Here is a 10,009-nt window from a genome sequence, read left to right as displayed (position 1 = left end):
CACATGGCTACATTTCATCTATCCTTTAATATTACTTCTTTGTCTGTAGTACACATTATTCTAAGTGCATTTTTTAAACTGCAATTAAGGTTTTAAAGCATCATTTTGGCACACCACTATTTTTAGTTACATGTCTTCCCTGTGATCAATTGTGAGCTGGCTCTTCCTCTCTTCTTGTCATAAACAGCTAAACAAAATTTTAAATGTGAACATCGCTTCAGACTATAACACCTGAAGTGCTGCGTTAATTATATTTGGGCAGATGTATCAATGGGGCCATAAAGTTTATGAAATAATGGGTCCCGCTTCTCCTGCATAATGATGATTAACCCTACAGCGCTGACAAGGAGAGCCGTTACACTAAGCGTTAATGGCTCTCCTTATCGGCGCCCCAGGCAGCCCTGAGCATGTGCATTTAAAAAAAAAAAACTGCTCTCCCCCGGCCAGCTGTCTGGGCATGCGCGAGATCTCACTTTTATTGCGAGTTCTCTTGTGCAGCCTGGAGACAGCAGCAGGGCTAGTGTCAGTGGCGGAAATACCGTAAGGCAGCCCCCGCCACTGCTTGGGGGAGCGGGGGCTGCGTGGGCGCCTTGTGCCGGACAAGTGAGTGTGTCACGGCACTCTCAGAGCCGAAAGCAGGCATCCTGCGCAAGCTCTCTCCTCTGCTGCTGCGGCTGCCTGCAGCAGCCAATACGTCCTGTACTACTCTGCCTCTGACTGTCTGTCTGTGTGAGGGTGCTCAGTGACTTGGTCACTGAGCGTCCCCACACAGACAGCCACAGAGGCAGCTCCCTCTTACTCCGTGCCCACTATTCATTATTTCCTCCTGACTGCGGCTGCGCCAAAGAGCAGCGTCACTCAGTGAGAACTGGCTGAGCTCCCTGCTCCCCTTAGCCTGAGCCCGCTCACCTTGGCCCGCCCCCCTCAAGCTGCAGCGCATCCCTGCGTCCATCCTCTCACCCTCCTGGCCGGCTTCCAGAAGTCCCGCGATTCGCGGACATTTAGGGGGCGTGGCCTAATGCCGTGAAGTGCCCACCCCCATAAGAAGTCCATGGCTGACCTGTGCTCCCATCGAGGCTGCTGTCTGGTATAATGAGGTATTATAGGTATAGGTATTATAGTATTTTAGGCCCCCACTCTCATTTTCTGGTGCTGCCCCCTCCCCCTCTCTCTGACGCTGTCTCCTCCCCCTCTCTCTGACGCTGTCTCCTCCCCCTCTCTCTGACGCTGTCTCCCCCCTCTCTCTGACGCTGTCTCCTCCCCCTCTCTCTGACGCTGTCTCCTCCCCATTCTCTCTGACGCTGTCTCCTCCCCCTCTCTCTGACGCTGTCTCCTCCCCCTCTCTCTGACGGTGTCTCCTTCCCCCTCTCTCTGACGCTGTCTCCTCCCCCTCTCTCTGACGCTGTCTCCTCCCCCTCTCTCTGACGCTGTCTCCTCCCCCTCTCTCTGACGCTGTCTCCTTCCCCTCTCTCTGACGCTGTCTCCTCCCCCTCTCTCTGACGCTGTCTCCTTCCCCCTTCTCTGACGCTGTCTCCTTCCCCCTTATCTGACGCTGTCTCCTTCCCCCTTATCTGACGCTGTCTCCTTCCCCCTCTCTCTGACGCTGTCTCCTTCCCCCTCTCTCTGACGCTGTCTCCTTCCCCCTCTCTCTGACGCTGTCTCCTCCCCCCTCTCTCTGACGCTGTCTCCTTCCCCCTCTCTCTGACGCTGTCTCCTTCCCCCTCTCTCTGACGCTGTCTCCTTCCCCCTTCTCTGACGCTGTCTCCTTCCCCTCTCTCTGACGCTGTCTCCTTCCCCCTCTCTCTGACGCTGTCTCCTTCCCCCTCTCTCTGACGCTGTCTCCTTCCCACTCTCTCTGACGCTGTCTCCTTCCCCCTCTCTCTGACGCTGTATCCTTCCCCCTCTCTCTGACGCTGTCTCCTTCCCCTCTCTCTGACGCTGTCTCCTTCCCCCTCTCTCTGACGCTGTCTCCTTCCCCTCTCTCTGGAGCTGTCTCCTCCCCCTCTCTCTCTGATGCTGTCTCCTCCTCCTTTTTTGTTTAACATATAAAACCAGTCACTGAGAACATTTTATAAACAATTATTTTATAAAAAATTACTCAGACCTAAAGCCTCGTTAAGACCTTGTGGCCGCAAGGTGCCAGTTTTAGACATAACATGGCTACGCTTAAATATAAAATCATAGACCATGTGCCCCCAGCATTAGAGGGGGAAACAGAGCAAAAAAGTTGCTACAGTTAAGAGTCCCATTGGATATATCATTTAGACACCTTGTGGCCGCGAGGTCTTAACGAGTCTTTAGGTCTGAGTAATTTTTTATAAAATAATTGTTTATAAAATGTTCTCAGTGACTGGTTTTATATGTTAAACAAATCATAACTCTGAACTGTTCTCCACATAGGATCATACTGTGTCCCTCAAGGTGCTTTCCATGATTATTAAGATATACAAGTAATGTCAGCGTTAAGTGTAATAAGTTTGTCTTTTTTCAAAACATTTTTTTACCTATATTATAATCACTGTAAATGGAGCATGCATGCTCCTCTTCTTTAAAGCACTGTACACACGCTTTTTGCAATTTTTAATTCACATGTTATGTGTGCACTCTTGTTAGATGCTGCCGAGGAGATGCCGGGAGAAGAGTCTCTGTATCCCTGACAACGCAGCCACCTCCTGCACGATACAGCCGCCGGATTATGACGTCATCGGCGCTGGACGGAGATGGAGGCGGGCAGCGTGGATGGGCGGACGGATGGACGGCTTCCCCGGCATCGATTGGTGAGTATCCTTATATCTGTAATGTCTTCACTATTGTGTGCCATCTAATGAAGGGGACTAGCTCCCCGAAACGTTATTAAATGCACCCAGTTTCACCTTGATCCGCCGCCTGTATTAAGTCTCAGAGTGCTGCCCCCCACGCCATAATGTGCAATGGGTATTACGTTGTGGCGTAATGTGTATTGGCATAACTGTGTTATGGACATTACAGTATGTGGCATAATGTGTAAGAGTCATTATGGTGTGTTGTATAATGTATTTATTTGTTTATAGTTTCTTATATAGCGCAGCATATTCCGTTGCGTTTCACAATTGGAAACAACAGTGATTAAAAAAACTGGGTAGATACAAACCGATATGGAGGGAGGAGGGCCCTGCTCGCAAGCGTACAGTGTACGGCATATTGTCTAATAAGAATTGGTTCTTCATAAATTCTTTTGTGTTTTTCTTTAATTTGGGGGGGGGGGAGGAGGGAGGGCATATTTTTACTGTTCGCACTGGTAACCTAATTGTCAAGAAACTGTTTTTCTTTTAACAAAAATGGGAGGGGGGGGGGCGCCAGAATTTTTTTTGGCAGGGGGGAGCAAAATTTCTAGTTACGCCACTGGTTAGTGTTGTCCCTGCAGTGGGAATAGGACAATGATAGCCCTGAGCTGGCAAAGCGGCCTCTAAATACAGGGGGGATTGCTGTCCATATCGCACATTAGGTGCGTGGTTAGTACATTTATACAAACTTAATCCCTCCCAGTTAACTAGCGTTAAGTGCAGAAAAACCAATTAACGCTAGTTGATACATCTGCCCCAGTATTAGGTAAACAAAATTTGCAACCATGAATCAGCAGCAATTGCAGAAATAATAATGTATAATACAATGGTAAACTATAAAAAGTTAAAGGTTCTACATCACTAATAATGCATTAAAGCATTACGCACTGCAGAAATGGTGGGAGTTTAAATGCATACCAGTGCTTATGATTCAATAATATAATACATTCCCACAGTTCATTCAAATAAATAAATATAAATAGGTCAAAGGTTTATTATAGCTTGCCTGCAGTGAAGGACAGATCTGCTTCCAGAGTGGAGTTCATGCTTCCGGCGCTGCCTGTCATACACACTGCTGTGGCAAGTGCAGCAGCCGGCCCAGCAATAACAGCAGGACAGCAGAGAGGATGCAGAGTGGGGAGAGCGAGAGCGCCTCTCCTGCCCGGCGCCTTCCTGCTGTGCATCCTTTGCTGAGAGGGCGGGCACGGCGCCGGTCGGGAAGCTCAGACTCAGAGCCAGTGGTGCTCAGATTTGGCTGGGAGGCTGCCGCCCCTAGGTATAGGCCGAAGCCCTAGGCAATTGCCTAGTATGGCTATGCCTAGGGCCGGCTCTGCCAGTCTATTTAAATGTATTGTTGCACGTGAGTAACATATCTTTAAAAAGTTACATAGCCGACAATGTAAAAGTATTACATACAGTATTACATTACAGTCTGACAAGCGGAACACACATTTTACAATTTGCCTGTGGAGATAAGTGAGCTGATAACAGACAGGGAAGGTGACAGTGATACCTTTAGTCAGCAGTTAAGGCAGTCATGGATCACTAACTCATAATAGAATATACTATGCCCCTCAGCTAACAATGACCTAGCATTTGCTTCCTTTCTCTACATGTCTGGTATCACGGCACGCCTGCTTTCAAATAAAAGCATAAAGTCATCTGCAAAACACATTCACCTGTGGAGAAAAGCAGACAACTATTACAGTATGTCATATCTACAAGTGACTGAAAGCCTTCCAGATGACAGGTTAGTAGTATTATTTACATGTATTATTAGTTAAGACTGTTTTTGTTTTGCTCCTATGGATCATTTCTTCTATATTAAATGAAGGAATAAATAGACAGGACATGTTTATTCTGAGAAGGTCATGAAAATAATTGTTTAAATAAGGTAGAAATATCCTATAGGCTTATATAGATAGGTATGGGATAATAATAATAACCTACTTGCTTACCTCCCCAGAACCTGTGGAAGGCTCAAGATTTTTGGGATGTTCCCCACAGCCCCAGAAGAGCAAGCGGCTCTCCCACACCCTGCCCACTTCCTAGTGAAGTGAGAAGGATTTAATTGCTCTCTGACAATTGCAGGAGCCATGACGCGTGGCTAAATGACAGGGGGCCAAATGTACTAAGCTTGAAAAGTAATAAAATGGAGAGTGATAAACCACCAGCCAATCAGATCCTTAATGCCATGTCACAGGCTGTGTTTGTAAAATGACAGGCAGTAGCTGATTGGTTGGTGGATTATCACTTTTCAAGGCTTAGTACATCTCGCCCAGGATGTTTCCCATTTGGTCCCACTCCCTAAAGTGCCCTGTGGTTTCTCCTCTCTAGGCTGCTCCTAGAGAGGAGACTTACAAAGTAGGTAAGTATGTTTAACCTAATGAACACAGAATCTGTCGACTTGTGTTGACCTTTTCAGTGTTGACGTATCAACGTCGACCTTTTGCTTTTGTCAACCTTCTGTCACTGTCGACCTAGGATGTGTCCACCATTCATATGTGTCACCCTGGTCATTGTTGACCATTAGTGGTCTACCTAGTGTCTGCAGACTCAGGGCCAGATTCTCTAAGCTTCTAAATTGATAAAATGAAGAGTGATAAACAGCCAGCCAATCATTTTTCAAAACCATGTCAGATTGGCTGATTGGCTGGCTGTTTATCACTCTCCATTTGATCTCTTTTGAAACTTAGAGAATCTGGCCCCTAGACATTGTTGACCCAGAGAAGGGATACCATACAGAGCAGCCATAGCAGCCCACCAAGTGCTCTAAAAGCTTTCTATAGCTGTTTCTACCAGCTAGCTTCTCATATACTGTAATCACAGGGGATTCCTATCAGTGTAACTGTTTAAACTGTTCTTAATTCCATGTTGAATACTGTTGGGGGAAAATCAATATCTTTCCTCTGGACTGACAAGGAGAATGTAAAGTATCTGTGAAAGAAACTTGGAAAGATTCCCAACTGAGTGGTGAGAGTGAAACAAGAGAGACTAGAGCTGCGGAATGACATACACGTGATGTGGTGAATGTAGTTACAGGAGAACAACAGCTGCTGGGTACTGCACAATGGGCCTGATTCAGACATGTTCCCATGGCTGCGTATACTCGCAGTCTAGCGAACAGGTAAACCACCCTGCTGAACGCCTGGCCCCTTGGACCCCTGAATCCCTTTGCTAGTATGCTAGGGGATTTGTACATGGACACATCCTTATGCATGTGGCCGCAAGCGGGAAAAATCATTCGATGGTCACTCACCATGGAATGATTTTTCTGCTGTTCGATAATAATAATCTAGACTAAATCCTTTTATGCCCGCAAAATGGTGAAAAGAGGGCGGGCACTGACGGCATGTGATGTTAGACACCTGTCCAAAGCAGGCATTGCCACGCTTGCGTGTGCAGGGGAACACCCAGCATTTTTATTCCCGAGTGTGTAACTCGCTGAAGCCGTTCGCTCCCGGGTTTTGCGCATGCGCATATTCAAGTATATGCATGTGCAGACCCTGAACATCTGGGAAGGAGGCAAATTTGGACCTGAACGAATGGGTTTGGGGCATATTACTCTATACAGATGGAACCGCTCTCCTGGTAATCGCCACGGAATGAGACGGGCATGCATCGGAGACATTCCCGGCAATGATTGCTAGTGCGCCAGGCAGGTCGGGGTGGCTGGTGACGCGCCAGCAATGATGGGGTTGGCCCCATCTGTATGGAGCATATATGAAGCATCAGAGAGGATGAACAATACATAGTACTGTATAGTATTGCAAGCAGCAAGGAGAATGAAACAAGTGTCATGTCCGCTGCTGTACTGTTTGTCACAAAATTCAACACAAACCCATATTTAGAAATGGCTTTGATATAATGCATCAAAGCATTTTCTACTGGCTTTATGCATTACATCTAGTTATTATTTCCATGTTTAAATGACAAATACAAACGTTTATGGGCCCGATGTACTAATCTTTCAAAATTGGTAAAGTAGAGAGCGATACCAACCAACCAGCTCCTGTCATTTTTTAAACAGAGCCTGTAATATGGCAGATAGGAGCTGATTTGCTGGTACTTTATTTCTCTCCCCTTTATCCCTTTTCAAGGCTTAGTACATCTGGCCTTATATGAGTTACCATAAAAATCTTTAACCTTTTAAAAACAGACGCCCAAATGTGCTTTGGAAAATACAGAGGCCCATACATTTATTCAATTTACATTTACTGTATTAATATCCAATCTCTCATTGCTATCTTCTTTATTTCACATCAATGTCTTCATTACCATAAGGGATTAAGGATCAAAGATTAATTCCACATTAAGTATCTTCAAGCCAAGAATTGTGCATATAAATGCCATGCCTATTACACTGACAACTGGAGGTTTTGAAGCTTTTATTAAGATGACCTTTTTGTGCCAATATCAATAAGTCTATGTGCTTTATTCTGAATGAAATAATAAAAGCAATAGCTCTGGCTGGTTTGTTTTTATTCATTTTTTGCTGCCAGAATTAGGTTACTGGAGAAAAACACAAAACCTTTTTTCCACACATTGAAACATATCCTTATGTGACTTTTTTTGTCCATTTGTCATGTCCCAATAGAGCAAAGGTTTTTACTTGTCAAAGAATATTTATTACACTGATCATTCATCAGCTATTGGTTGAGGGCTTTTAAAAGGCAATTTTTATCCCGTCTGAACATACTTGCTCATCGTGATTATTAAATGAGCAAAGGGGTGGGGTAGAGCGAATGAACAGAGAAAAAAAAGCTTTGATGTTCCGTCATAATGTAAGCCACAAACCATGTATATTGTTGGAGAAATACAGAAAACCTTATGAAAGACGGCTATTCTGGTTAATAACTAGGGATGTTCACCGGCCACTTTTCGGGTTTTGGGTTTTGGGTTCTGATTACCTTGAGGTTTTGGGTTCTAATGGGTTTTGGCAAAACACCTCCTAAAGCATAAAAACTGCTAAAATCGCAGAATTTGGGTGTTTTTTTTTTGCTCCTACGCTATATTGACCTCAATGACATTCATTTCCACTCATTTCCAGTCTATTCTGAACACCTAACACCTTACAATATTGTTTTTAGGGCAAAAGGTTGCACCGAGGTAGCTGGATAACTATGCTAAGCCACACAAGTGTGCGGCACAAACACGTGGCTCATGTAAGAGTGGCAATGCAGCGGCAGACAGGATGGCAGTTTAAAAAAATAGGCCCAAAAAAGACCCCTATCTTGCTTGATCGTGCACTGTTTACCATGTGCAGCCAAGGAGCGGTGGGCATTTTGTGCAGCACAGAGTTTGTCTGCAAGTGTGTAACTGTTTTGATCACTTTAACATCCAACAAGACCCCTATCTGGCTTGATTGTGTGATTATGATTAATTAATGTAATCTGATTGTTTAATTTTGTGATTATTATTAATTTATTACCAGTCGTCTCTTAAATCATTGCCTAATGGGTGTAGGGGAGGGGGCTAATCAATTTTAAGGTGGCAGATGGAAGATGTAATGTAATTTAAACCATCACTAGCATTGGTTGCAGCAGTGGCAGTAACTGATGGACCCGGCTGTGCAGATGAGGATGCTGACAGCGATGATGTCACAGGGAGAGCCAGCGAACAGTTGCTCCATGCAGCGCTGGAAAAGTTCGCTGCCCGTGGTGATGCCATAGGGCATGCGGAGGAAGACGTAGCACCCAATAGGGGTCATGAAGGCAGTAAGCAAGGAAGAGGCTCTGTCCAGAGGGATCTGCCAAAACCCACACTTGGCATTCAGGGTGCTAAAGACAGTTGCACCTGGCATGTCAGCGATCACCTGCTCGATGGTGCAGAGTGTGTATCTGTTTTGGTCAGTTTAATATTTAATAAGACCCCTATCTGTCTTTATTGTGATTGATTATTAATAAATTAAATGATGTGCTTGATTCATTTTATGATTATTCATTTGTACCACACTGATTTGTTCTGCGAGTGTGTATCTGTTTTGGTCAGTTTAATATTTAACAAGACCCCTATCTGTCTTGATTGTGATTATGATTATTTATAATTAATTAATTTCATCTGATTTTTAATTTTGTGATTATTAATTATTCATTTATTATTTATTACAATTCGTCTCGTCAATCATTGCCTAAATGGGTGGAGGGGAGGGGGCTAATCAATGACTAGGTGGCAGCTGGAAGAGTTCTATCTGGCTGCGACTTCTGTAACTCTATTGATCGCTAGGGTGGATTCAGGTGATCTGGCTCGCTAGGCGGGTGTTCCCTTTGCTCACTGCTTCACATGCATCCCTCGTGATGCTGCGCACTCTGTCGAGGAGGATGTCCTTTGCCGGTAGAGAAGTACTGATCTTCGCTCAAGGTGTTACGAGTAGCTGCACTCCCCTGCTCCAACTCAAAACAAGTACCAAGACCCCTATCTGGCTTGATTGTGCACTATTTACACAGTGCAGCCGAGGAGCAGTGGGCGATTGGTGCAGCAATCAATTACTCTCATTAGTGGAATGCAATCAGTTGTATGCATTGAAAAGACAAGTCCCTCATACGAATGACTCTCAGCAGTGGGCACCAGACCAGACAGGTAGATACGGCAGTATTAGGCAGTGAGCCCCAGACCACCAGACAGGTAGACATGGCAGTATTAGGCAGTGAGCCCCAGACCAGACAGGTAGATACGGCAGTATTAGGCAGTGATCCCCAGACCACACAGGTATGGCAGTATTAGGCAGTGAGCCCCAGACCAGACAGGTAGATACGGCAGTATTAGGCAGTGAGCCCCAGACCAGACAGGTAGATACAGCAGTATTAGGCAGTGAGTCCCAGACCACACAGGTACGGCAGTATTAGGTAGTGAGCCCCAGACCAGACAGGTAGATACGGCAGTATTAGGCAGTGAGGACCAGACAGGTAGACACGGCAGTATTAGGCAGTGAGCCCCAGACCACACAGGTACGGCAGTTTAGGCAGTGAGCCCCAGACCAGACAGGTAGATACGGCAGTATTAGGCAGTGAGCCCCAGACCACACAGGTACGCCAGTAGTAGGCAGTGAGCCCCAGACCACACAGTAGATATGGCAGTACTAGGCACCAGACAGGTACATAAGACAGTACTAGGCACAAGACAGGTAGATACATCAGCAATACTAGTATTGTGCACCAGAAGAATTTATAATAATTAATTTTATTATT

General features: G+C 45.5%; 1 long non-coding RNA gene across 1 annotated transcript in view; it reads left to right on the top strand.

The window, feature by feature from the left end:
* The first annotated feature begins 2,618 nt into the window (after nt 1-2,618).
* Nucleotides 2,619-10,009, top strand: part of LOC146058999 (uncharacterized) — a 90,429-nt gene continuing 83,038 nt past the window's right edge. Inside the window, exons 1-2 of the long non-coding RNA XR_014470088.1 lie at nt 2,619-2,777; nt 4,474-4,572. This is a non-coding gene — a long non-coding RNA (uncharacterized LOC146058999). The remainder of the gene's footprint in view (nt 2,778-4,473; nt 4,573-10,009) is intronic.

This window comes from Crinia signifera, chromosome 2, assembly GCF_055691185.1.
Source record: "Crinia signifera chromosome 2, ASM5569118v1, whole genome shotgun sequence".
Lineage (NCBI taxonomy): Eukaryota > Metazoa > Chordata > Amphibia > Anura > Myobatrachidae > Crinia > Crinia signifera.
The sequence above is the reverse complement of the archived record's forward strand: the minus strand, read 5'-3'. Positions and strand labels throughout refer to the sequence as shown.